The sequence below is a fragment of the Hypanus sabinus genome, chromosome 1 (genome assembly GCF_030144855.1).
Source record: "Hypanus sabinus isolate sHypSab1 chromosome 1, sHypSab1.hap1, whole genome shotgun sequence".
Taxonomy (NCBI): domain Eukaryota; kingdom Metazoa; phylum Chordata; class Chondrichthyes; order Myliobatiformes; family Dasyatidae; genus Hypanus; species Hypanus sabinus.
The window spans coordinates 36574509-36598059 of NC_082706.1; the positions used below are offsets into that span (position 1 = coordinate 36574509).

General features: G+C 47.1%; 1 protein-coding gene across 2 annotated transcripts in view; it reads left to right on the top strand.

The window, feature by feature from the left end:
* LOC132392917 (actin filament-associated protein 1-like 2) overlaps positions 1 to 23551 on the top strand; it is a 126294-nt gene that overhangs the window by 23163 nt on the left and 79580 nt on the right. The window lies entirely within an intron of this gene.

Sequence of the window (23551 nt, forward strand, 5' to 3'; positions counted from 1 at the left end):
TAATGAAATGAGATGGGAGGTGTGGGTGGTTGAGGTGCCTTGCCCTATAAAAAAGACACACAAAGTCCTGAAGAAGGTCCTCGGCTCGAAACGTTGACTGCTTGTTTCAACGGATGCTGCCCGACCTGCTGAGTTTGTACGTGTTGATTTGACCATATCATCTGCAGTGTACTTTGTGTTTACACAAAGTCAGGTTACTGACAGAGCCAGCTCTTCTCAAAAAAGATCTGTTAATGTGCATCATGACTTGATCAAAATAACTTTCAGAGGTACTTAGAAGAAGAATTGTAGAGATGCATGAAGATGGAAAAGGCTACAAAACACTTGTAGATACCTGAGTGTTCATCAGTCCACAGTAAGAGAAATTGTCCACAAATGGAGGAAACTCAGTTCACTTGCTACTCACCCTAGGAATGGGCATTCTGCATTAATCACACTAAGAGTACAACTTGGTGTGAAGGAGATGATAAAAAATCCAAAGGTAACAGCAAAAGACCTGCAGAAGTCTCTAGAATGTGCTGAAGTCTCTGTTCATGCATCCACTATAAGAAAAACACTGATCAAGAATGATGTTCATGGAAGGACACTACAGAGGAAACCACTGCTCTCCAAAAAGAACACACATTGCTGCACATCTGAAGTTTGCAAAAGATCACCAGGATGTTCCACAACACCTCTGGGACAATGTTCTGCGAACAGATGAGGCAGAAGTTGAACTTTTTGGTAGAAATGCTTATTGCTATATTGGGAGTTAAAAGGGCACTGCATGCTAACACCAAGACCTCACCCCAATTGTGAAGCATGGTTTGGGGCTGTTTTGATGCCTCAGGGCTGGGATAGCTTGCAATCGTTGAGGGAACAATGAATTCATAATTTTATCAAGACGTTTTACAGGAGAATGTCAGGGTCACAGTCTGTCACCTGAAACTGAATAGAAGTTGGATAATGCAATGAGACAATGATCTGAAGCACAAGAGTGAGTGAATCAACGGAATGGTTTAAAAAGAAGAAAATAAGTGTTAATGGAATGGCCAAGTCAAAGTCCTGACCTTATTCCTATAGAAATGTTGTGGAAGGACCTGAAGCAAGGATGCAAGGAATCCCACCAACATCCCAGAATTGAAGCAGTTTTGTAAGGAGGAATGGTCTAAAATTCCTCCAAGCTGGTGTTCAGGACTGATCAACAGTTACCGGAAATGTTTGATTGAAGTTATTGCTGCACAAAGAGTCACACCAGTTACTGAAAGCAAAGATTCGCATACTTTTTCCAACAAGTACATGTAACATTAGATCATTTTCTCAATAAATAAATGAACGAGTATAACATTTTTTGTGTTATTATTTAATTGGGTTCTCTTTATCTAGTTTTAGGACTTATGTGAAGAGCTGATCACATTTTAGGTCATATATATGCAGACATGGAGAAAATTCTACAGGGTTCACAAACTTTCTAGCTCCACTGTATTTCATCTGCCCTAGGTGACTTATCTACCTTCAGACCCTTCATCTTTCCAAACACCTTCTCCTTCGTTATAGCACCTATACTCACTTCTGCCCCCTGACACTCTGGCAGACTGTCTTTCACAGTGAATACTGATGCAAGTTCCTATTAAGTTTGTCTGCCATTTGTTAATCTCCCATTATTACCTCTTCAGCATCATTTTCTAACAGTCCAATATCCACTCTCTTTTAACTCTATGTATCTGGGGAAAAAGTACTTTTGGTACCCTCTTTTATATTATTGTCTACCTTACCTTCATATTTCATCTTTTCTCTTCTTACTGCTTTTTTAGTTGCCTCCTGTTGGTTATGAAAAGCTTCCCAGTTCACTAACTTCCCACTAAGTTTTGCTATACTGTATGCCTCCTCTTTGCTTTTATTCTCTTGTCAGTCAGTGTTGCATCATCCTCCCTTTACAATGCTTTCTCATCTTTCCTGCACTTTCTGAATTCCCCCAGAAACTCCAACTGTTCCTGTTATCCCTGCTAGTGTAGTGACCCCTTCCAACCAACTTTGGCCAGCATCTCCCTCGTGCCCCTGTAATTCCCTTTCTTCGACCGTAATCTGACTTTACCTGCTCCCTCTCAAACCACAAGGTGAGTTCTATCATATTATGATCACTGTCTTCTAAAAGGGCTCCTTTACCTTAAGCTCCCTAATCAAATCTAGTTCATTGCACAACACCCTTGGTGGGCTCAAACACAAGCCATCTCGTAGGCATTCTACAAATTCCCTCTCTTGGGATCCAGCAGCAATGCGATTTTCCTAATCAAACGGCATATTGAGATCCCCCATGACTATCGTAACATTGCCCTTATTACTTGCCTTTTCTATTTCCCGTTGTAATTTATGTCCCACATCCTGTCTACTGTTCGGAGGCCCTTGCAATTTATTAACTCTGCCCACTAAAATTCTACATCTTCTGATACTTCATCTCTTCTTCAGGATTTGATTTCATTTTTTAACCAACAGAGCCACCCCATCCCCTCTGCCTACCTGCCTATGCTTTTGATACAATGTGTGCCCTTGGTTAAGCTCCCCAATATAATCTTTCAGCCACGACTCTGATGCCCATGACATCATACCGGCCAATTTCTAACAGCGCTACAAGATAATCTATTTTATTCCACCTTCTCCAGGGCAACCAGGGGCAGACAACAAGATACTGATTCATTCAAATATAACATCTTCATTCCTGAATCCATCACCCTTTTCCACAAGTTACACCCCAACTCATCCCACTGACTGCAATGTTGCCCGGTCCTCTGCCTGTCCTTCCTCCCAGTCTCGCTACACAATGCATCGGCTCATAAACCAGCTGCCCCATCCTCAGCCCTATCAGTCCGATTCCCATTGCCCCTGCCAAATTAGTTTAAACCCTTCTCAAAAACTCTAACAAACCTGCCTGCAAGGATATTGGTCCCTCTGAGGTACATGTTTAACCCAGGACATTCCTTCCTTGGAATGTCTGGGTCCCGATGATCCAGAAATCTGAAACCCTGCCCCCTGCACCAATCCCTCTGCCACTGGTTCCTGCCCTGACTAGCACGCGGTAGTGGGAGTAATCCAGGGATTGGTGTCCTGCTCCTCAGCCTCTTCCAGAACTACCTAGGACCTCTCCTCCCTTTGTCATTGATGCCAATGGACATCGCGCCCTCTGGCAGAGGATCTTGCTGCGGGCGCTCTGGGACGCCCTGGACCCGAACGTTCGGGAGGCAACACACCATCCTGTTGTCTGTTTCAGGGCCACGGAATCTCCTGTCTGTTCCTCCAACTATCGAGTCTCCTATCACGATCGCTCTGCCTGACTCAGAAGCCCTGGCACCGGCCTGGCCCTGCTGCACCCATCACCGCCAGCGGTATCCAGACGGGTATGTTTGTTGCTGAGGGCAAAGGCCGCAGCAGAACCCTGGACTGACTGCTGACTCCTTTTACTTCTGAATTCTATCACTGTCACTGGGCCACAATCCTGGACAGCAGTAGCTCCAGCTCACCTTCTCCAGGGCAACCAGGGACAGACAACAAAATACCGGCTCAGCCAACACCCCTTCAGTGAATATAAAATGCTGGCAGATTCGGGCTGGGCAAGGAGAGGAGCTCACAGCAGGAACAGGGTCACTGCCGAGGAGGTCTGAAACGCTCCATCCGGTGGGTTCTGATCAGAGTCATTTAACGGTACAGCTCAGGAAGAGGCCGGGGTCCTGGGTCAGGATGGTACAGCGCAGGAACAGGCCCCTCAGTTCAGCAATTAAACCAGTAATTCAACTAATTCCTTCTGCCTACACAATGTCTAAATCCCTCCATTCTCTGACATCCATGTGTCTAGCTAAGAGTCTCTTAAATACAGCTTCTGTAAATGCTTCCACCACCATTGCTGGCTCTATATTCCAGGCAAAAGCTTGCCTGCACCTCTCCTTTGAACCCTGGGACACACAAAGGGTGTGTGTGTGTGTGTGTGTGTGTGTGTGTGTGTGAGTGTGTGTGTTTGTGTGTGCGCGTGTGTGGGTGTGGGTGTATGTGTGTGTGTGTGTGAGTGTGTGTGAGTGAGTATGCGTGTGTGAGAGTGTATGTGTGGTGTGAGTGTGTGTGTTTGTGTGTGCGCGTGTGTGGGTGTGGGTGTATGTGTGTGTGTGTGAGTGTGTGTGAGTGAGTATGTGTGTGTGAGAGTGTATGTGTGGTGTGAGTGTGTGTGTTTGTGTGTGCGCGTGTGAGTGTGTGTGTTTGTGTGTGCGCGTGTGTGGGTGTGGGTGGGTGTGTGTGTGTGAGTGAGAGTGTGTGTTTGTGTGTGGGTGTGTGAGTGTGTGTGTGTGTGTGTGTGTGTGTGTGTGAGTGTGTGTGTGGCCTCTGCCTCCCGCACCCACACTCTGCCCTCCAGCTCCCAAGGTTTTCTGCAGCTGTTCACCCCCTCAGAGACACGAGACGGGCCAGTTATTCAGGGGCAGTGACCCGGGGCCATAGGTAGGGCAGAGTGTGGGGGAGAATGTGGCTAAATCCCTGATGTGTGAGGGGGTAGAGGGTTACCTAGACCAGAGTGAGGACTACCTGCCTCATGGTCTGCTGTCTGCCTCCACCACAGAAATAACCAACACCTTCCCCCGATAAAAGATCTTTTACTCTTTAAAAATACAGAAAAATTACGTGTATGAATAGACAGTAATTACCAGCAAAGTCTGTATACTTTCCTATGTTGATTAGACTCAGCAGCTTCTCACTTAGGTGTCAAAATCTGACATGAAACTCAACTGTTGACTGAGCTCCCAGGGTTTATTATTTACGTTTTTTGTAAATTTGAACATTTTTAATTGTTTAAGTTGGTGCCTCATCAGTCCCTCACACTTCCTTTCACTGAGCTGCCAATAGATTTGCTGCCGTTTGAGAGCGCAGCTCCCATCATCACACACTGGGCCACTGACAGACAAACGTCTCACCCTCCCCCCTCTGACTGTAAATCAGTCCCCGTATCAGCAAGGTGAAAGGCTTCACGTTTGCAGTCCTGGGAAAGATTTATTCATTTTTGAACCACAGAAGATTCAGTTTCGGGACTGTTCTTGGGAAGGGAACCAGAGATCTCCCTGTCCTGTCCACCTGCGTGCTCCTACAGCGGTCAAAATGCTGAACCAGCCCTCCCTGTCTTCCATTACTCAGTAACTGCGGTCGGTACTGTCCAGCACACCATACACTTTGCTAAGAAGACTGCACGATGTTCTGCACCATTCGTGACTCCTCAGATAGTGAAGCTGTTCATACCCAAATGCAGCAGGACCTGGAGAATATTCAGGCTGGGGCTGACAAGTGGCCAGTAACATTCGAGCCAGGCGAGTGCCAGGCAATGACCATCTCCAACAAGAGAGGCTCTAACCATCATCCCTTGACATTCAGCGGTATCACCATCACTGAATCCCTGGGGGTTACCATTGACAGGAAACTGAACTGGTCGAGCCATATAAACACTACGGCTCCTACAGCAGGTCAAAGGCTGGGAATCCTGTGGTGTGTAACTCACCTCCTGACTCCTGTCCACCATTGACAAGGCCCAGGTCAGGAGTGTGATGGAATGCTCGCCACTCTCCTGGATGAATGCAGCTCCATCAACACTCAAGAAGTTTGACAGCATCCAGTACGAGGCAGCCCACTTGACTCGTGCCCCTTCCCCAAGCATCCAATCCCTCCACCATCGGCGAACGGTTACAACAGTGTGTACTACCTACACTGCAACAACACACCAAAGTTCCTAAGGCAGCACCTTCCAGACCCACGACCACTACCATCTAGAAGGACAAGAACAGCAGATACCTGGCAACACTCCCACTTGGAAATCCCCCCCAATTCAGTCACTATCCTGACTTGGAGACATATCACTGTGCCTTCATTGTCTCTGGGTCAAAATCATGGAATTCCCTCCCTAACAGCCCTGCGGGTGAACCTACAGCTCAGGGACTGCAGCGGTTCAAGGAGGCAGCTCATCACCACCTTCTCGAGGGCAACTAGGGCAACTAAATGCTGGCTTCGCTGGCGATGCCGCAGCTGAATTTGAAAAGAGCTGCTCAACAGCACCTTCCGGATTGGTGAAGTGTCACCAAGGGCAGTAAGCGCAAAGGGCAGGGTCCACCTGCAGCTTCTCTGACTTGGACCGACATCACTGGGGCTCTCTCCAAGTCAGAGATGTCAAAATGATGTTGCTTCTCCGCCTTTGTCACTGGGCCTAAATCCTGGAACCACCTTCGCAGCAGCGTCTTCACCACATCGACTACAGTAGTTAAAGGGCAGCTCACCCCCTGCCTAGGGGCAGTAAAATATGGTCTTGTTGGCCAATCCTGAAAGGCAGGGTAAAATCTCCCCACCCCATTGTTTCCAGCCCACTCTATTCCCTCCCTCCAGTTCCCATCTCCATACCTCTCCTACTCCCAACTCTACTCTTCCAGCCCTTTCACCTCCTGTCCCCAACCCTAACTCCTGCCCCTCCCTCCATCATCACTACTGCTGACTTCCACTGCCCACACCTCTCTATCGACTCCTTCACAATCATTCCTCCACCACCCTCAGTCCCCTCCCCGTGGCTATGTCTGTGCTCATCCCCACCCCATCACATTCTTCTCCCTCCCCTCTCTCCACTGCCCCCCCAGTTCCTCTGTTACCTGTTCTTCCTCTCCACCTTCCCTCCTCTCCCTGCCTGTCTGAAGAATGCAAATTGGAATTGATTCGATGAAGAGCGATCGCAATGATTAGCTCTATTTGTCACATGGAAATGTATGGTGAACTGTATCGACCGTATCCACGACCGACGCAGTACGAGTATGTGTGTGCTGGGGGGGGGGGGGGGGAAGCCCTCCATTGTAACTGTGCTTCTGCCCACAACCCACGACCCTCACCCTGTACGTCTGTGGAAAGCAGACTCATATGGTCATAGGAGAAGCATGCAAACTCCTTCTAGACAGCGGCAGGAACTGTCTATGTCCACCATGTCACTGCTGGCCATTGTGCCTGGCCCATAGCCCTCCAATCAGTGCAGCAGAGGGGCCAGTGAGAGACGGACAGACCAGCTAACCAATTGGGGGGCTGGCAGAGGGAGCAGGCTGACCAATGGAGAGCTGACCGAGGGAACCTCATGGCAAAATGCTGGAGGAACCAGCAGGTCGAGCAGCATCTGTGGAGGGGAATAAACAGTCGACATTTCAGGCCGGGGCCCTTCATCAGCTCCTGACCTGCAGAGTTCTGCCGGCATTTTGTGCATTGCTCTGCTTTCCAGCATCTGCAAAGTCTTTGTGTTTACGACAGACAGAGCAGGCTGACCAACTGGGGAAGACAAATAACTTCATTCACAAAAGTAGAAAGATTATAAACAATGACCATGCATTTAACAGCATTAGAGGCTTTGTGGACTGGAGTTAGTGATGAAGTGAGAGCTTTTCTGAGCTGTGATTGATGACTCGCTCTGCTTGCCTTATGGGAAGGAGTTGTCGAAGTTCAGTCCAGAACTGATGCTTCACAACTTGAGCTCTTCAGTGTCGCTCTCTCGACATGGAGTTGGGAGTGGGTCTGGGGCCAGTGATGAACTCCGTCGAAGGGGTTCTGAACCACAGCGGCAAACGATGGAGGCCTCCCGTGCCCAGTAGTGTTGTACCGGTGTTACGTACTGAAAACTTGCACAGATTTAACCCGTCGCGTTCCAGAAACCAGAACAGAGACCATTGACCAGGCTCAATACTGAAGTTCAAGTTCAGTTTATTGTCGTTCGACTGTACACGTTTATAGTGCCAACAAAGCAATGTTCCTCCGGACCAAGGTGCACAACACAGTACATATAACTCACACACAACACATAAAGTATACCGTCAAACGAAACAATGTTCCTCCGGACCAAGGTGCACAACACAGTACATATAACTCACACACACACAACACATAAAGTATACTGTCAAACGGAACAACGTTCCTCCGGACCAAGGTGCACAACACAGTACCTGTAACTCACACACAACACATGAAGTAATATTACCAGAAATAAATTAGCAGAATACAAACCACACCACAAATAAAAAGGTAAAGAGTATTACGCTACTGGCAGACGGGATGAGACCTGGGTGGTGGGAGAGAGTTCAGTAGTGTTACGGCCTGCGGGGGGGGAGGGGGTAAAAGCTGTATCCCTTCCTCTGTTAGGGTGAGATACAGCTCTGATTACTGACGAAGGGTCTCGGCCCGAAACGTCGACAGCGCTTCTCCCTGGAGATGCTGCCTGGCCTGCTGTGTTCCATCAGCATTTTGTGTGTGTTGTCTGATAACTGTTATATTGGCCTCATGCTCTGGGACCTCCCGCCTGATGGTAGGGGGTCAGGGAGATTGTGGGATGGGTGAGGAGGATCAGAGTTCCTGGTAAGTATCTCTGATGGGTGGAAGACCCCGACAACCCTCTCAGTCGTCCTCGCAATCCTTTGTCGGCCAGATGACCTGTGATGCTTGACGTCAGTACAGACGGCTGAAGCCCTAAGGACTTTCTACAGAGGCACAATTGAGAGCATCCTGCCTGGTGCGGGAACTGTACCTCCCTCAGTCGCAGGACTCTGCAGAGAGTGGTGCCGACAGCCCAGCGCATCTGTAGATGTGAACTTCCCACTATTCAGGACGTTTACAGGTGTGTAAAAAGGGCGGGAAGGATCATTGGGGACCCGAGTCACCCCAACCACAAACTGTTCCAGCTGCTACCTTCTGGGAAACGGTACCACATTATTAAAGCCAGGACCAACAGGCTCCGGGACAGCTTCTTCCACCAGGCCATCAGACTGATTGATTAATGCTGATGCCATTGATTTCTAAACTATATTGACTGTTCCGTTGTATATCTTACAGTGAATACTATTTCTTGCAAATGACCATAATGTGTACATTGCACATTTAGATGGAGACATAACACAGATTTTTATTCCTTGTGTATGTGAAGGATGTAAGAAATAAAGTCAATTCGATATAAGTGGAGGAGAGTGGCATAAACCATAATGAACTCAAGAGATTCTGCAGATGCTGGAAATCTTGAGCAACACACACACACACAACATGCTGCAGGGACTCGGCAGATCAGGCAGCATCTATGGAGGGAGTGCTGAATCGTAAGTGGTGTAACCTGCGCTCATGGAGTTAAATGATGGCTTTGTTACTGACTATCCGGAGGCTGCGTCTCCCTGAAGTGATGCCCACACTGGCACAGCAAGGAGATCCAGCAAAGGGAGTGTGTGGGGTCAATACCGGGGGCCGGCTGTAGTTTTACTCTCTTTACTTCCTTGAATATTTTGTGTGACTGCTTTGAGTTTCTGCCTCTTGGTTCCCGCAGCGCTCAGCAGAAACCCTCCGCCCACTTCGCCACTTCATAGCCCCGGTAAAACCTGGCTTCGCTTCCCGCTGTGCTCCCACGGGCGCAGGTGGGCATCTGTGTTTGAAGCAGCTGGTACAAGCAAAGGAGTGGGAACACCTTGACCGTAGTGTTCCCTGGACTGCGAACAGCCCCCTACCCGCCCCTGTGCGGCTGTGGAGCGGGGGGGTGGCCGAGATTCCAGGAGGGAAGACTCTGCCCCACACCTCCCCTCCCCGCGTGGGTGCCTCATGCTTACACCCCCACCCTCTCTCCACCCTCCCCTACCACCAGAGTTTTCAGAAGGACCCCCCCCCAACCTTCACCAATCTCTCCCCGTGAGAGGTCCCTTCCTAACCCCACCAGCTCCCCACCATCCCACCCCGCACCCTTGTGACTACCCTTGACACGATGACTCCCCCTCACGACCCATCCCTCATACCCACACTCGGAGGAACATCCTCTGCCATGGGCATCGTCCCTCCGCCACCCACACACTGTGACACCACTTCCCCTCCCACCAGCTCTTCCTGCCCTACCCACGCTGACCTTGCATTCGCTTCAGACTGACGGCCGGTATTTGTGTGTGGGTTGAGAAGAGGCCGAGCGCAAACCGTCGCGAGCTTTCGGGGACGACCGCCAGGTTGGGTTGAGCTCACTGCCGGTGCATTGTAGACAGCAAGATCATTCAGAGTCTGGGAATTTTATTCTCTTCCCATCAGACTTGAAAGGCGTAAGAACAAACATTTGGGGGGAAGGGGGCTGTATGGATAGAATGCCAGTCAAGAGGCTGCCGTGTGCACAATGGTGTCAACCTTCACGTGAGTTATTGCCTCTGCCCCACCCTCCCCGAGGCGCACTGCGATTATTCTGCCATACTGCGGAGGTGTCAGGAGGGGAGTCACTCACCACAGCAACATGACCACTTGGCCTGGGTCAAGGAGGCACTCTGGTCCGGCAGACCAGAGTGGGCCTTCCTCACCGCTAAAACGCCAGTAGCCTGCATTTATTGGTCTGAGCCTCTGGTTGGTAGTGAGGGTGAAGGTCGTACCTCGAGTGTACGTCGAGGGTCAGCGGACCCCAGTTAGAGGTGGGGACTGTTGTAGCTCTGTTGTTCTTTGCTATTTCCTAGTCTGGGTCTGAAACTGCTTCAGAACACTGCCAACACTACTACAGTACAATAAAACTGAGTATTAGGCTACGTCCACACTAGACCGGATAATTTTGAAAACGCCGGTTTTGCGTAAGAACAATAGGCGTCCACACTATGTGTTTTTGAAAATATCTCTGTCCACACTGAAACAGAGATTTCGGTGAATCTCCTCTACTGCGCATGCACAGGACACATCTACTGAAAACAAGCGACATGTTTGGTGTTGAATCTCACTGTGAAAGATGGTGCGTATTTGTTCAGTTACAGACTAGAAAAGCTTAAAACAATGGGCAGCTTAAAACAATTGGCTGTCACGTAGGAGGATTTAAAAGTTAAAAATAACAAATACTGGAGTGTATGGAGGCAACCGACAGGGAGTTCACGGACAGATTGACCCAGCTGACGACGAATGTTGAAAAACTGACTAACGCTGTTGCATTAATAAAGCCCCTTGTTAAATGTATAAAACATGTCTGCATCAGTGTTATCTTGTGTTTCCATACAATGTTACATTAGGCTGTTACACATCTTGCATAAATAGGTAAACCACCTTCTTATGAGCAAGGGCAGAAAGCAGGGCAAAGTGAGTATACTTATTTATTCAGTAAGCTAAGGGTCAAAGTATTTGGTGAGTACATTTCTAACTCTTCTGGCTTCAGTCTCGTTGCCGTCTGTTCTGAAATTGTTAGGTTGCGTTCAGGAAAACAATGAAATGGCGCGCTGCCATCTGACAGCGTTTTCAGAAGTCTCTGGTTACCCCGTCCACACTGATCTGCCCAAGCGACATTTTCAAAAATACCCACCCTGGAAAGTGTTTCTGAAAAGCTCTGGTTTTGGGGGACAAAAACGCCGTTTCATTGTGGACGGAGGGTAAAAACGAAGAGAAAAAGCTTCGGTACAGATGTATCTGGTGTAGTGTGGATGTAGCCTTAGTTCCTAGTAGTTATCAGCAGAGGAATTCCTCCAGTGTATGCTGCTGTGCGCTCTTGATTGCCAGTAAATGAACAGAATCGTTGCGGATAATGGACTGCCTTCATATAATAAACACGAGGAAATCTGCAGATACAGGAACTCCAAAGCAACACACACAGAATGCTGGAGGAACTCAGCAGGCCAGGCAGCAGCCATGGAAGTGAGTAGACAGTCAATGTTTCAGGCCGAGAGCCTTCTTCGTATAATAATGTTTGACGATTGCATCCTCTAAATCATCGTTTTCATTGTAGCATCGAAAATCATTGTTGATACCTTCAAATTCTTCATAGTTTCCAATTGCTGGAGTAGTGAAATTGTTTCATTTTCACTCCTGGCTGTTTCTGGCACCTGCAAGTTAAATGCTTGAAACCACAATGAGCAAAACAGTTCTGAATCGTCTTACTGCTTACTATCAGTGGCAATAATCGCTGCTTTTTAAAGACAAACACATGCAACTGACACTATTTAAAAACCATTTGCTCTCAACACAGAGTAATGTCTTAACGACCACGCGAGTGCACACGATCAGTGCTGGTTAGAAACTGTCTGGCAGTAGTCTCTTGTCCCAGTTAAGCGGCATAGTGTCCCAAATAAACAAGGGGAGTCTCAGCTATTTTCTCGATGAGCTTATGTTCTTTAAAACTTGCCCCAAATAAGCGGGACCAATGGCCTAATTAACTGGAACCACTGTACGTGTAAATGTGTTTGGGGAATAAAGTTGATATCTGACCATTTAAGGTGGGAGGGGAGAGATTTAAGAGGGAACCTGAGGGATGTCCTTCGCCCAGAGGATGGTCTGAGTACGGAATGAGCTGCCAGGCTGAAGCAGGCACATTAACATTTAAAAGATGTTTGGACAGGTGGATAGAAAAGATTTAGAGGGGTGGGGGCTACATGAGCAAATGGGACTAGCTCGGATGGAATGTTTTTGCTGGCATGGACTAGATGGGCTGAAGGATCTGCTTCTGTGGTGTGTGTCTCTATAGTTTAAATTTACTGTCACGATGAGATTGACTGAGATTCTCGGCCCACATGCGCCATTGCAGTGCAGCCAGCCCTGGTCAGTAGGGGGAGTGACCGAGTTAGAGAACGAGGAGGCAAATCCGGCCTGTAAGTGGGGGAGGAAATGTGGAGGATGGGGATGTTTAAAGAGAAAAGCGTTTCAGAGCACAGGGGATTGAGGCGCCTTGTACAGAGGGCATGCTGGGGGCAGGCTCACGCAAGTTAACCTGCAGGGTACCCTGCACGAAGACTCCTAAGTCATTTTGCACGTCTGATTTCTGAATTGTCTCCCCATTTAGAAGATAGTCTACACCTTTATTCCTTCTGCCAAAGCGCATGACCATAGACTTCCCTGCACTGTATCCATCTGCCACCTCTTTGTCCATTCTCCTAATCTGTCCAAGTCCTGCAGACTCCCAGCTTCCTCAACACTACCTAACCCTCCACCTATATTTGTATCATCCGCAAACTTGGCCATAAGTCTTTTGAAGGAGTGCTGGGAGAATGGGAACTTTCAGAGGGATAACTTCAGTTGGGTAGGGAATGATAATTGCTAAAGAATGTGGAGAGTTTGATCCAAGGATAAGTCCTTCAGTAGTTTATCCGGTTGTAGCTCCGTGGCAGATTGTATGGCCTGACATAGAGGTATAGAGGTAAAAAGGAAAGGAAAATATAAAACTGACTTGGTTACTGTCATGTGATGGAAAAGTATAGTGATTACACTCAGATTTATACGGATGGTGCTAAGGAACCTGAAACAGGAGTGACAGGGTTTGGAGTGGCTACACCAGCAAAAGCAATTGCAATCAGCAGAAGAACATCTGATGAGTGAGGAGTGTATACAGTGGAGATGGTGGCAGTGTTGGTTGCGTTGCGATGGGTGGAGAAAGCTAGACTAGTCAAAGTGTTGATTTGCTCAGATTCGTCCTCATTTCTAGCAAGTTTAAGGTCTTTTCACTCGAACAGCCGGCAAATGTGCTTTATGAAGTCGGCCACAAAGCCATCAATTCTGTCATCCAGATCGTCGGTATGTAATGCAAAAAGAAGCAGTTCCAATCTCGACCCCCGCTTAACACAACTAGTCCCCAGCAACCAACCAGAAAGGTGATCCCCGCCCCACCTTTCCCCTCCCACTCTTTGCCTCCTGTCAATCTCCTTTTATTTATGTGTGTGTTTTTTGAGCCACAGCATGGCACGGGTTCTTCGAGCTGTACCACCCAGCTGCCCCCGGTTTAACCCTGGCCTCATCACAGGGCAGGTTATAATGACCACTAAATCTACCAACTACGTTCTTTGGTCTGTGGGAGGAAACTGGAGCACCTGGAGGAAACCCACGAGGTCATGGCACAAAAACACTAATTTCTTACAGACAGCAGCGGGAATTGAACCCGGGTCGCTGGTACTGCAAGGAGTTGTGCTAACCATGACATGACTGCTGCCCTGCCCATACTAGTATCTTTCCTGTGATACCTGGGGCTCTTATCTTGATTAGCAGCCTCATGTGCATCACCTTGTCAAGGGCCTTCTGAAAATCCAAGTACACAACATCCACTGACTCTGTTATTCACAATATCCTGCCTGTTATTTCCTCAAAGAACTCCAACAGATTTGTCAAGCAAGATTTCCCCTGAAGGAAACCAAAGCCTGTTTTAGCCTTTCAGCCTGTGCATTAAAGTCCTCTGGTGGAACCAGTCATTCTTGAAAGATCACTAATAATGCCTTAAAGTCAAGTCAGGTCACTTTTATTGTCATTTCCACCATAACTGCTGGTACTGTGCATAGTAAATATGATTCAACGTTTTTCGGGACCATGGTGTTACATGACGCAGTACAAAAACTAGACTGAACTACGTAAAAAAATAAACACAGAGAAAGCTACATAAGACTACAGACCTACACTGGACTGTATAAAGTGCACAAAAACAGTGCAGGCATTACAATAAATAATAAACAGGACAGTAGGGCAAGGTGTCAGTCCAGGCTTCGGGTATTGAGGAGTCTGATAGCTTGGGGGAAGAAACTGTTACATAGTCTGGTCGTGAGAGCCTGAATGCTTCGGAGCCTTTTCCCAGACGGCAGGAGGGAGAAGAGATTGTATGAGGGGTGTGTGGGGTCCTTCATAATGCTGTTTCCTTTGCGGATGCAGCGTGTGGTGTAAATGTCCGTGATGGCAGGAAGAGAGACCCCGATGATCTTCTCAGCTGACCTCACTATCCGCTGCAGGGTCTTGCGATCCGAGATGGTGCAATTTCCAAACCAGGCAGTAATGCAGCTGCTCAGGATGCTCTCAATACAACCCCTGTAGAATGTGATAAGGATGGGGGGTGGGAGATGGACTTTCCTCGGCTAATCTCTTCAGCTACCGCTTACTCTGGGGTGTAATCCGTCTGGTCCAGGTGACTTATCTGCCTTCAGACCTACCAGCTTCCTGCACACCTTCTCCTTAGTAATAGTGATTATACTCACTTCTGTCCCTGACACTCTCAAATTTCTGGCATTCTGCTGGTTGTCTTACACAGTGATGATAGATACTCATTGAGTTCATCTGCTGTTATTTTTTGACCCCAGCACTACCTCTCCACAATCATTTTCCAGCAGTCTGATATCTCCTCTCGTCTTTCATTTACTGTTTATGTATCTGAAAAAAAACTTATGGTATCCATTTTTCTGTCATTGGCTAGCTTACTTTCATATTTCATCTTTTCTCTCCTTATTACTTTTCTAGTTGCCTTCTGTTGGTTTTTAAAAGCTGCCCAATCCTCTAACTTCCTACTATTTTTGCTATATTGTATGCCTCCTCTTTTGCTTTTATGCTGTTTTGATTTCCCTTGTCCACCACGGTTTTCCCATTCTCCCTTTAGGATGCTTGTTCTTATTTGGGATTAAATGATCCTGTGTCTTCTAAATTACTCCCAGAAATTCCAGACCTCGCTGTTCTGCTGTCACCCCTGCTCGTGTCGCCTTGCAATCAATTTCGGCCAGCTCCTCTCTCGTGTCTTTGTAATTGCCTTTACTCCACAGATACATCTCATTTTAGTTTCAACCTCTCGAACTGCAGAAGCAGAGCAAATTGTGACCACTGCCAGTGACCAGTGGATGTGGTGTATTTGGACTTCCAAAAGGCATTTGACAAGGTGCCACACCAAAGATTATTACTTAAAGTAAAAAATCATGGGATTGGGGATAATATTCTGGCGTGGGTGGAGGATTGGCTTTCTAACAGAAAACAGAGAGTTGGGATAAATGGTTTATTCTTAGACTGGCAGTTGGTAACTAGTGGTGTTCCGCAGGGGTCGGTGTTGGGATCCCAACTCTTTACAATCTATATTAATGATTTGGAGAAAGGGACTAAGTGCAACGTATCGAAGTTTGCTGATGACACAAAGATGGGAGGGAGTGTAATGAGTGCGGAGGACATTGAAACCCTGCAGGGGGACATAGATAGGCTGAGTGATTGGGCAGACATTTGGCAGATGAAATATAATACTGACAAGTGTGAGGTCTTGCACTTTGGCAGGAAAAATAATAGAGCAAGTTATTATCTAAATGGAGAGAAACTGGAAAGTGCTTCTGTGCAAAGGGATCTGGGGGTCCTGGTGCAGGAAACACAAAAAGTTAGTATGCAAGTGCAGCAGGTGGTCAAGAAGGCCAATGGAATGCTGGCTTTTATTGCTAGGGAGATGGAGTATAAGAACAGGGAGGTCTTACTGCAGTTGTACCGGGTATTGGTGAGACCACACCTGGGGTACTGCATGCAGTTCTGGTGTCCAAATTTAAGAAAGGACATACTGGCTCTCGAGGCAGTGCAGAGAAGGTTCACTAGGTTAATTCCGGGGATGGGTGGGTTGATGTATGATGAGAGGTTGAGTAGATTGGGACTCTACTCATTGGAGTTGCGAAGAATGAGAGGCGATCTTATTGAAACATATAAGATTGTGAAGGGGCTTGATCGGGTGGATGCGGGGAGTATGTTCCCAATGATGGGTGAAACTAGGACTGGGGGCATAATCTTAAAATAAGGGGATGCCGTTCCAGGACTGAGATGAGGAGAAATTTCTTCACTCAGAGGGTAGTGGGGCTGTGGAATTTACTGCCCCAGAGAGCTGTGGAAGCTACTACACTCAATAAATTCAAAACGGAGATAGACATTTTCCTGGATAAAAATGGCATTAGGGGATACGGTGAGCGAGCAGGTAAGTGGACATGAGGCTAGGTTTAGATCAGCCATGTGATCCCCTGGGCCAGTTTTCGATAGCCTGGTTGGGTCGGAGAGGAATTTTCCAGATTTTTTCTCCTCAACTGGCAAATCGTTTTTTTTTTCCCTGGGTGATCACATGGGTTTGAGCGGGATGAATAATAAAATAAAATGGGCGGCATGGTGCCCTGTTGGTTGGCACTGTTGCCTTGTGGGATTCGGTGAAAACTAGAGTTAAGATTGGACCAGCCATGATCTTGTTGAATGACGGAGCAGGCTTGAGGGGCCGATTGGCCTACTCCTGCTCCTATCTCTTATGTTCTTATGTTATGTTCTTATGCCTCCGAAGGGTTCCTTTACCTTAAGCTCCCTAAGCAAATCTGGTTCATTACACAGCACCCAATCCGGAATTTCCTTTCCAGCTCTAAAAAGCCATCTCACAGGCATTCCTTAAATTCCTTCTCTTGAGATCCAGCACCAACCTAATTTTCCCAATCTACCTCGATATTGAAATCCCCCATGATTATCGTAACTCTGCCCGTTTTACTTGTCTTTCGTATCTCCCATTGTAATTTGCATCCCACATCTTGACTACTACTTAGAAGACTGTATATAACTCCCAACAGGGTATTTTTACCCCTAACTCTACCAACAAGGGTTCTTTTAACCATATGCTACCGCTTTCTAAGGATTTGATACTGTTCTTCACCAATAGAGACACCACAACCCTTCGGCCACCTGCTTGACACGGTGGGTATCCTTGGATGTTAAACTCCCAACTGTGATCTTCTTTCAGCCACGACTCAGTGATGCCCTCATCATATGTATCAAATTCTCTCTTTTTAAATATTTTTATTAATTTCTTGCATAAAAGAATACAGGGTACAGTAAGATATATAATATATATTGATTAAAATATATTGAAATCACAGATGAAGTGTAATTACCCCATATCCATACAGATTAAATTTAAACATAAAATTGGAAAGAAATAAAAGAAATAAATCTGGTAGTGGGTTTAGATTTTTGTATAATAAAATTATGTATCAATTTCTAATAGCATTACAAAATCATTTACCTTCTTGCATATACATTCAAGTATAACATATTCAGTCCTATTTTCTTCATACTTTTCAGTTTTGTCTCCATGTTAACAGAAATTAAATTCTTATCTCTTTCTAATTTTTTGTCTGAAACTCTGGAGACCTTTGCGCTCTCCTTCCCTTTTACTTTATCCTCATTATTTCAACCTGTTAACCCCCCCCCCCTTCCCACCACCACTATTTAGCTTAAAGCCCTATCCACAGCCCTAGTTACGGGATTTGCCAGGACTTTGGCCCCATTGGAATATCCTCCAAGATTGGAGCTGGTTTACTTGGTCCCTGTGACACTGCAGGCCCCCCCCCACCCCCGGCCCTGAAGCAGGAGGTTAGCGGCCAGTCAGGTGTTTGGATTTGATCAGAAAGTCTTTCCTTGTTTTTTTGGTTTTCACTCTCAGTTTGAGCTGCCCAGTTCTTTTACTTTTTTTGTTTTTTTTTGTGTTTGGGGTTTTTTTTCTTTCTGTTTATGTCAATTATAAAAGATTCTTTATCTTTCTTTTCTTTTTATGGATAAGAGGAGAATCAATTATCCTTCTCTTTATTATATACTATTAGATTAATCTTGATAATGTTATTTTTCCTTTTATTCGAACTGTTATTGATGTGGATATTTGTGATAATTCTCTTCTTGTTTATATATGTACTTTTTTATTTAACTAATAAAAAGGTTGATAAAGAAGATGTTTGGGTGGGACTTTCTGGGGTGGGGGGGAGCGGGTTATGTCCCTCAGCAGGCTTGTTGTGGTGAGGGAGGGAGGATCTCCCTCCGACACAGGAGCTTCTGCTCAGTGGAGAGAGACAGTCAGAGGCTCACACACACACTCACACACAGTCACACACACACACACTCACACACACACACACACACTCACACACAAACACTCACACACACACACACTCACACACACACACTCACACACACTCACACATACACACACTCACACACACTCTCACACACACACTCACACTCACACACACACACTCACACTCACACACTCACACACACACACACAAACACACACACACTCACACACAAACACACACACACTCACTCACACACACTCACACACACTCACTCACACACTCACTCACACACACGCTCACTCACACACACACTCACTCACACACACACTCACTCACACACACAAACACTCACACACACACACACTCACTCACACACACACTCACACACACCCATCCCTTGGGGACAAGGTAGGAGATCCAGTTGCCTGTGGATAGTCAGTGACTGACCATCAAAGCAAAGATGAGGCTGGCATTCAGGGTCGGGATTCGCCATCAGGACTGTGAAGGACGACAAAGGCTTGCTCAGGGAGCTCACAGACTGCAATCTGAAAAATACCTGTTGCAAAGGGCTCCCTCAGTGAATTTGCCATCCCCAACCCCCCCAGGTGCCGAGCATTGCCTTGACTCCTACTGAAAGGTCACACTCGGAGTGAGTAGGTCTGCCTATGCTTTAGTTCTGATGTATATTTGGGGAGGCCTGCTGTTGTCTGGCAAAGAAATATTATCTTCTTCAAACACAGTGCCTCAGGCAGGACGGGAGGGAGCATAATGTTTACAGAATTTAGTGGCAGAAGTTGTGAAATGTGCAAGTGATTCCAGCTGGTAGCCGGACGTCAACTTGGCTTGATTGTACAACCTAGCCGTGGTTTTCAAGTACCAGCGGAAACTATTGCTACAGATTAGCTGGAGCAGTAGTTTCAGATGAGGAATGTGTGGGAATGAGATCTTTGAACGATTGGACAGGGCAGCTGAGGAAATGTGGTGTCCCCTGCAAGCGGAGGAATCACTCCGGCGAGAAGCGTCCCTTTCGGTGACGGTGGAGTGTCACTGGCTGTCACGGAGGGGTCATGGCGCAGGATCGCAAAACGCTGCAGCAAGTTACCAACTCAGCCAGCTCGATCGTAGGCACCAGCCTCCCCAGCATCAAGGACGTCCTCGAAAGGAGATGCCTCAAAAAAGGCAGCATCGTTGTTAAGGACCTCCATAGTCCCGTATATTCCCTCTCTGCTTTACTGCCATCGAGGAGGAGGACGTACAAGAGCCTGAAGACCCACACACAGCGTTTTAGGAACAGCTTCTTCCTCTGCACCACCATGGCCCACAGTCCCACAAACACCTCAGCTCCTCTGTTGTACCCCATCTATTTCTTCTTGTAACTTATTAGCATTTTTTACACATTGCATTGTATGGCTGCTGTAGAATATCAAATTACATGTTAATGATAATAATCCTGGTTCTGAACTCACTTTGATAAAAAGCTGCAAATTCAACACAAGCAGGAGAGACTCACAACCTCGTGACATCCCAGTAACACCGACAACGCTCAAAGTTCAAAGTTGATGTGCTGTTTGTCTTGACCTTGGAAACCTGAAGCCAGTTGTGCAGAGCAGGTTCTCACAGTCAGTGACCAGAGCATCAGGTCTGTCACGTTGTTTGAATGTGAAGGGGATGTCCTTTCCTGGGACCTGTTCCACTCAGCTGACGGGGTCTGACATTGTACTGGACTTCTGCCAGGTCACCCAGTACTGCCCCTCCAACAGTCTGGTATTCCATCCACACTGTCCACCCCACCCTCATCCCACACACTCACACTCACTCACTGTCACACAGACACACACTCACGCTCACTCACACACACAGACACACACTCACTCACTCTCACACACACACACACTCACGCTCATTCACACACACTCACTCACACACTCACGCTCACTCACACACACACACACACACACACTCACGCTCACTCACACACACAGACACACACACACTCACTCACACACTCATGCTCACTCACACACACACACACTCACGCTCATTCACACACACACACTCACACACACTCACAATCACTCACACACACAGACACACACTCACTCACTCTCACACACACACACGCTCATTCACACACACTCACTCACACACTCACGCTCACTCACACAAACACACACACACACACACACACACACACACTCACGCTCATTCACACACACACACTCCCCTCTCCCTTTCCCATCCTTCAGTACTGCATTCCAGCTCAACCCTATACTTTATGTTTAAAATAACTTGACTGTTTTACAAACTAATTAGTCCACTGTGCGGATGGAGAAAGCCAGCTGCACGTCTTTCCCAAAAGTGACCCTTCGAAAGTTTAACCTCTGTTCATGCCAGCACTTTGCTTCGGAGAACCCAGTGGGAAGTTTTGCAGCATATTTGTTGAATTTATCATCAGGTCTCTCCTTAATGGAAGTAACCTCTACCGTTACAAAACCCGGAAAACAAAGCTGGAAAGGCTGCATGAGAAAGCCTTGCAGGTTGGATTAAGGGAAACTCCAAGGCGTTCTACATGTTCATGAGGAACAGCTAGAGTGAGGGTAGGACCAATCAGAGATGGTAGAGGAAACTTGCCTGGAGTTGGAGGCGGTAGGGAGGGTCCTCAGTGATTGCTTTGCTTCAGTATTCGCCAGTGAAAGGGACCTTGACATTCATGAGGACATGCTAGATTTTGACGTTAATGCGGACTTGTTGGGACTCTTGAAAAACATTGTGACAGGTGAGTGTGGGGGTTGGAAGGGATATGCTGCAGGTTCCTACAGGAAGCAAGGGCAGAGATTGCTGTGCCTTTGGCGAAGATCTTTGTAAACTCACTGACCAGTACCAGATAATTGGAGGGTGACAGCTGCGATTTCTTTGTTCAAGAAGGGAGTAGGGAGGTAGGGAGCTGGACTGAGAAGAGGCAGGTGGAGCTCGTCGTGAAAAAAGCGTAAAGTGACCCATTTTGTAAGGCAAAATATAGGGTTAATGGCAGGATTCTTAACAGTGTGGAGCATCAGAGGGACTCAGGTTCCTCATACTTCCCTCAAAGTTGTAGTGCAAGTTGATAAAGCTGTTAGGGATCCATACGTTATATTGACCTTCATTAGATAGGGGCTTGAGTTCAGGAGCTGTGAGGGAATGTTGCAGCTCGATGAAGCCCTGGTTAGACCACACTTGTTCAGTTCTGGCCGCCGCATTATAGAAGCTTGAGAGGAGATCTACCAGGACACTACCTGGATTAGAGGGCAAGACTTATGCAGGTAGGTTGAGCTGGGGCTTTTCTCTTGGAGTGAAGGAGGATAGAAGTGTACAAGATGGCAAGAGGGGTAGCTCGAGTGGACAGGCTGAGACTTTCTCCCAGGACGGAAGTGGCTAATGTGAGGGGAGCATAACTTTAAGGTGATTGGAGGAAAGTGTAGGGGAGGTCAGAGGTAAGGCCTTTACCCTGAGAGTGGTAGGTGTGTGGAGTGCCCTGCCAGCAGAATTGGTAGAGGGGGACACATTAGGGGCTTTTAAGGAACTCTCAGAGTAGAAAAAGGTGGAGGGCTACGAGGGAAGGGTTAGATTGATCTCAGAGTAGTTTAAAAGGTTGGCACAACATCGTGACCCGAGGGGTCCGTACTGCGCTGTTATGTTCTGTGAAAATAGGGAGTGATGTCCCCGAACACAGGGAGATTCAGATCTGGTGGATAGTAACAAGGAGCAGCTTTGTGACAGGCACCAAGAGATAAAGTGTTTATAGACTGCTTCATTCAGCCAGAGGCTGTGCTCTGAACCGACCATTCAGTCTCGCAGCAAGCAAAGCACATTCACTTTCACAACATAGCCATCTCTTCGGGCTGTGAATGAATGGGACAAGACCCTCACTGTGATGTGCCACAATCGGGGGATCTCACATGCCTCGTCAGAAGGACAGTGCTCTTGTGTGCAGATCCACCTGCACGTTGCTCCTATCCTGTGACTTGTTTTCCTTCCTCCTGATGTCTCCCCCCCCCCCCCGAGCTGGGGAACTCTAGCAGTTCCACTCAGAGTAATTTTGCACCGTGACTCTTGCAAGAATTATTCTCTTCAACCTGCCCCCTGCCTCACGCTCGAGACCTGGGTTCGATCTCAGCCTTGCCCAATATCTACATGGAGTTTGCACAGTTTCCCCGTGACTGCGTGAACCCCTCGGCAATGTTCCCTCTAATTTGTAATGACCAGTGTGTGCAAACATCTTGCGCTGTGCAATTTTTTTGCCCAGTGACAACAACATGTGCGCACTGAATTTCATAGTGATGCTCATTATAACAGCTCCCAAAACCCTGCCAATAAGAACTTTGTTCTCCGCCAGGTTTGATCGTTCTCGCTCTCGTTCGTCTGCACTCTCGCAAAACGTACGTAGCGGGTGATGGAGGCTTTTGCACACTGACCATATGTGATTTGTTTGCTAAATGATGTTTTAAAAAGTCAAGTTTCTGAATATCACTCCATCTCTTCCCACTTGCAAGTTCTCCAGCAGCCCTTGCATCGTGACAGTACACACAGCTAACACCAGTTTCTGTATCATACATAAATATCTCTCATAGCTGCATGCTCCTGGCCTCATGAGCTTTCCGTGTAGCGATCTCTACTGTTTAATTAAGCCTTTCTGCTTTAAATGAACGGGCAGTTCTTTTGTGCTTCACCACCCTTTGCTTCTTTGGAATTCCACATCGTGAATCAATAATTTCTTCAGTAAAATCAGTATAAATAAGTCATTTCTAAAATCTGCAGATAAATCATCGCAAAGTCCACGTTGTCAACAGCGGCCACGTCAAAAATCAGAATAGGAGACGTGGTTATGTACGATCGTGAACTATACTTAGCATGCCAATGAGGTAGGGAGTGACAATCTTTCGTGCGCGGTTTAAATTCCTTCGTGCAAGGATGTGTGCGTGTACCTTAGGGGGAACATTGTCCCTCAG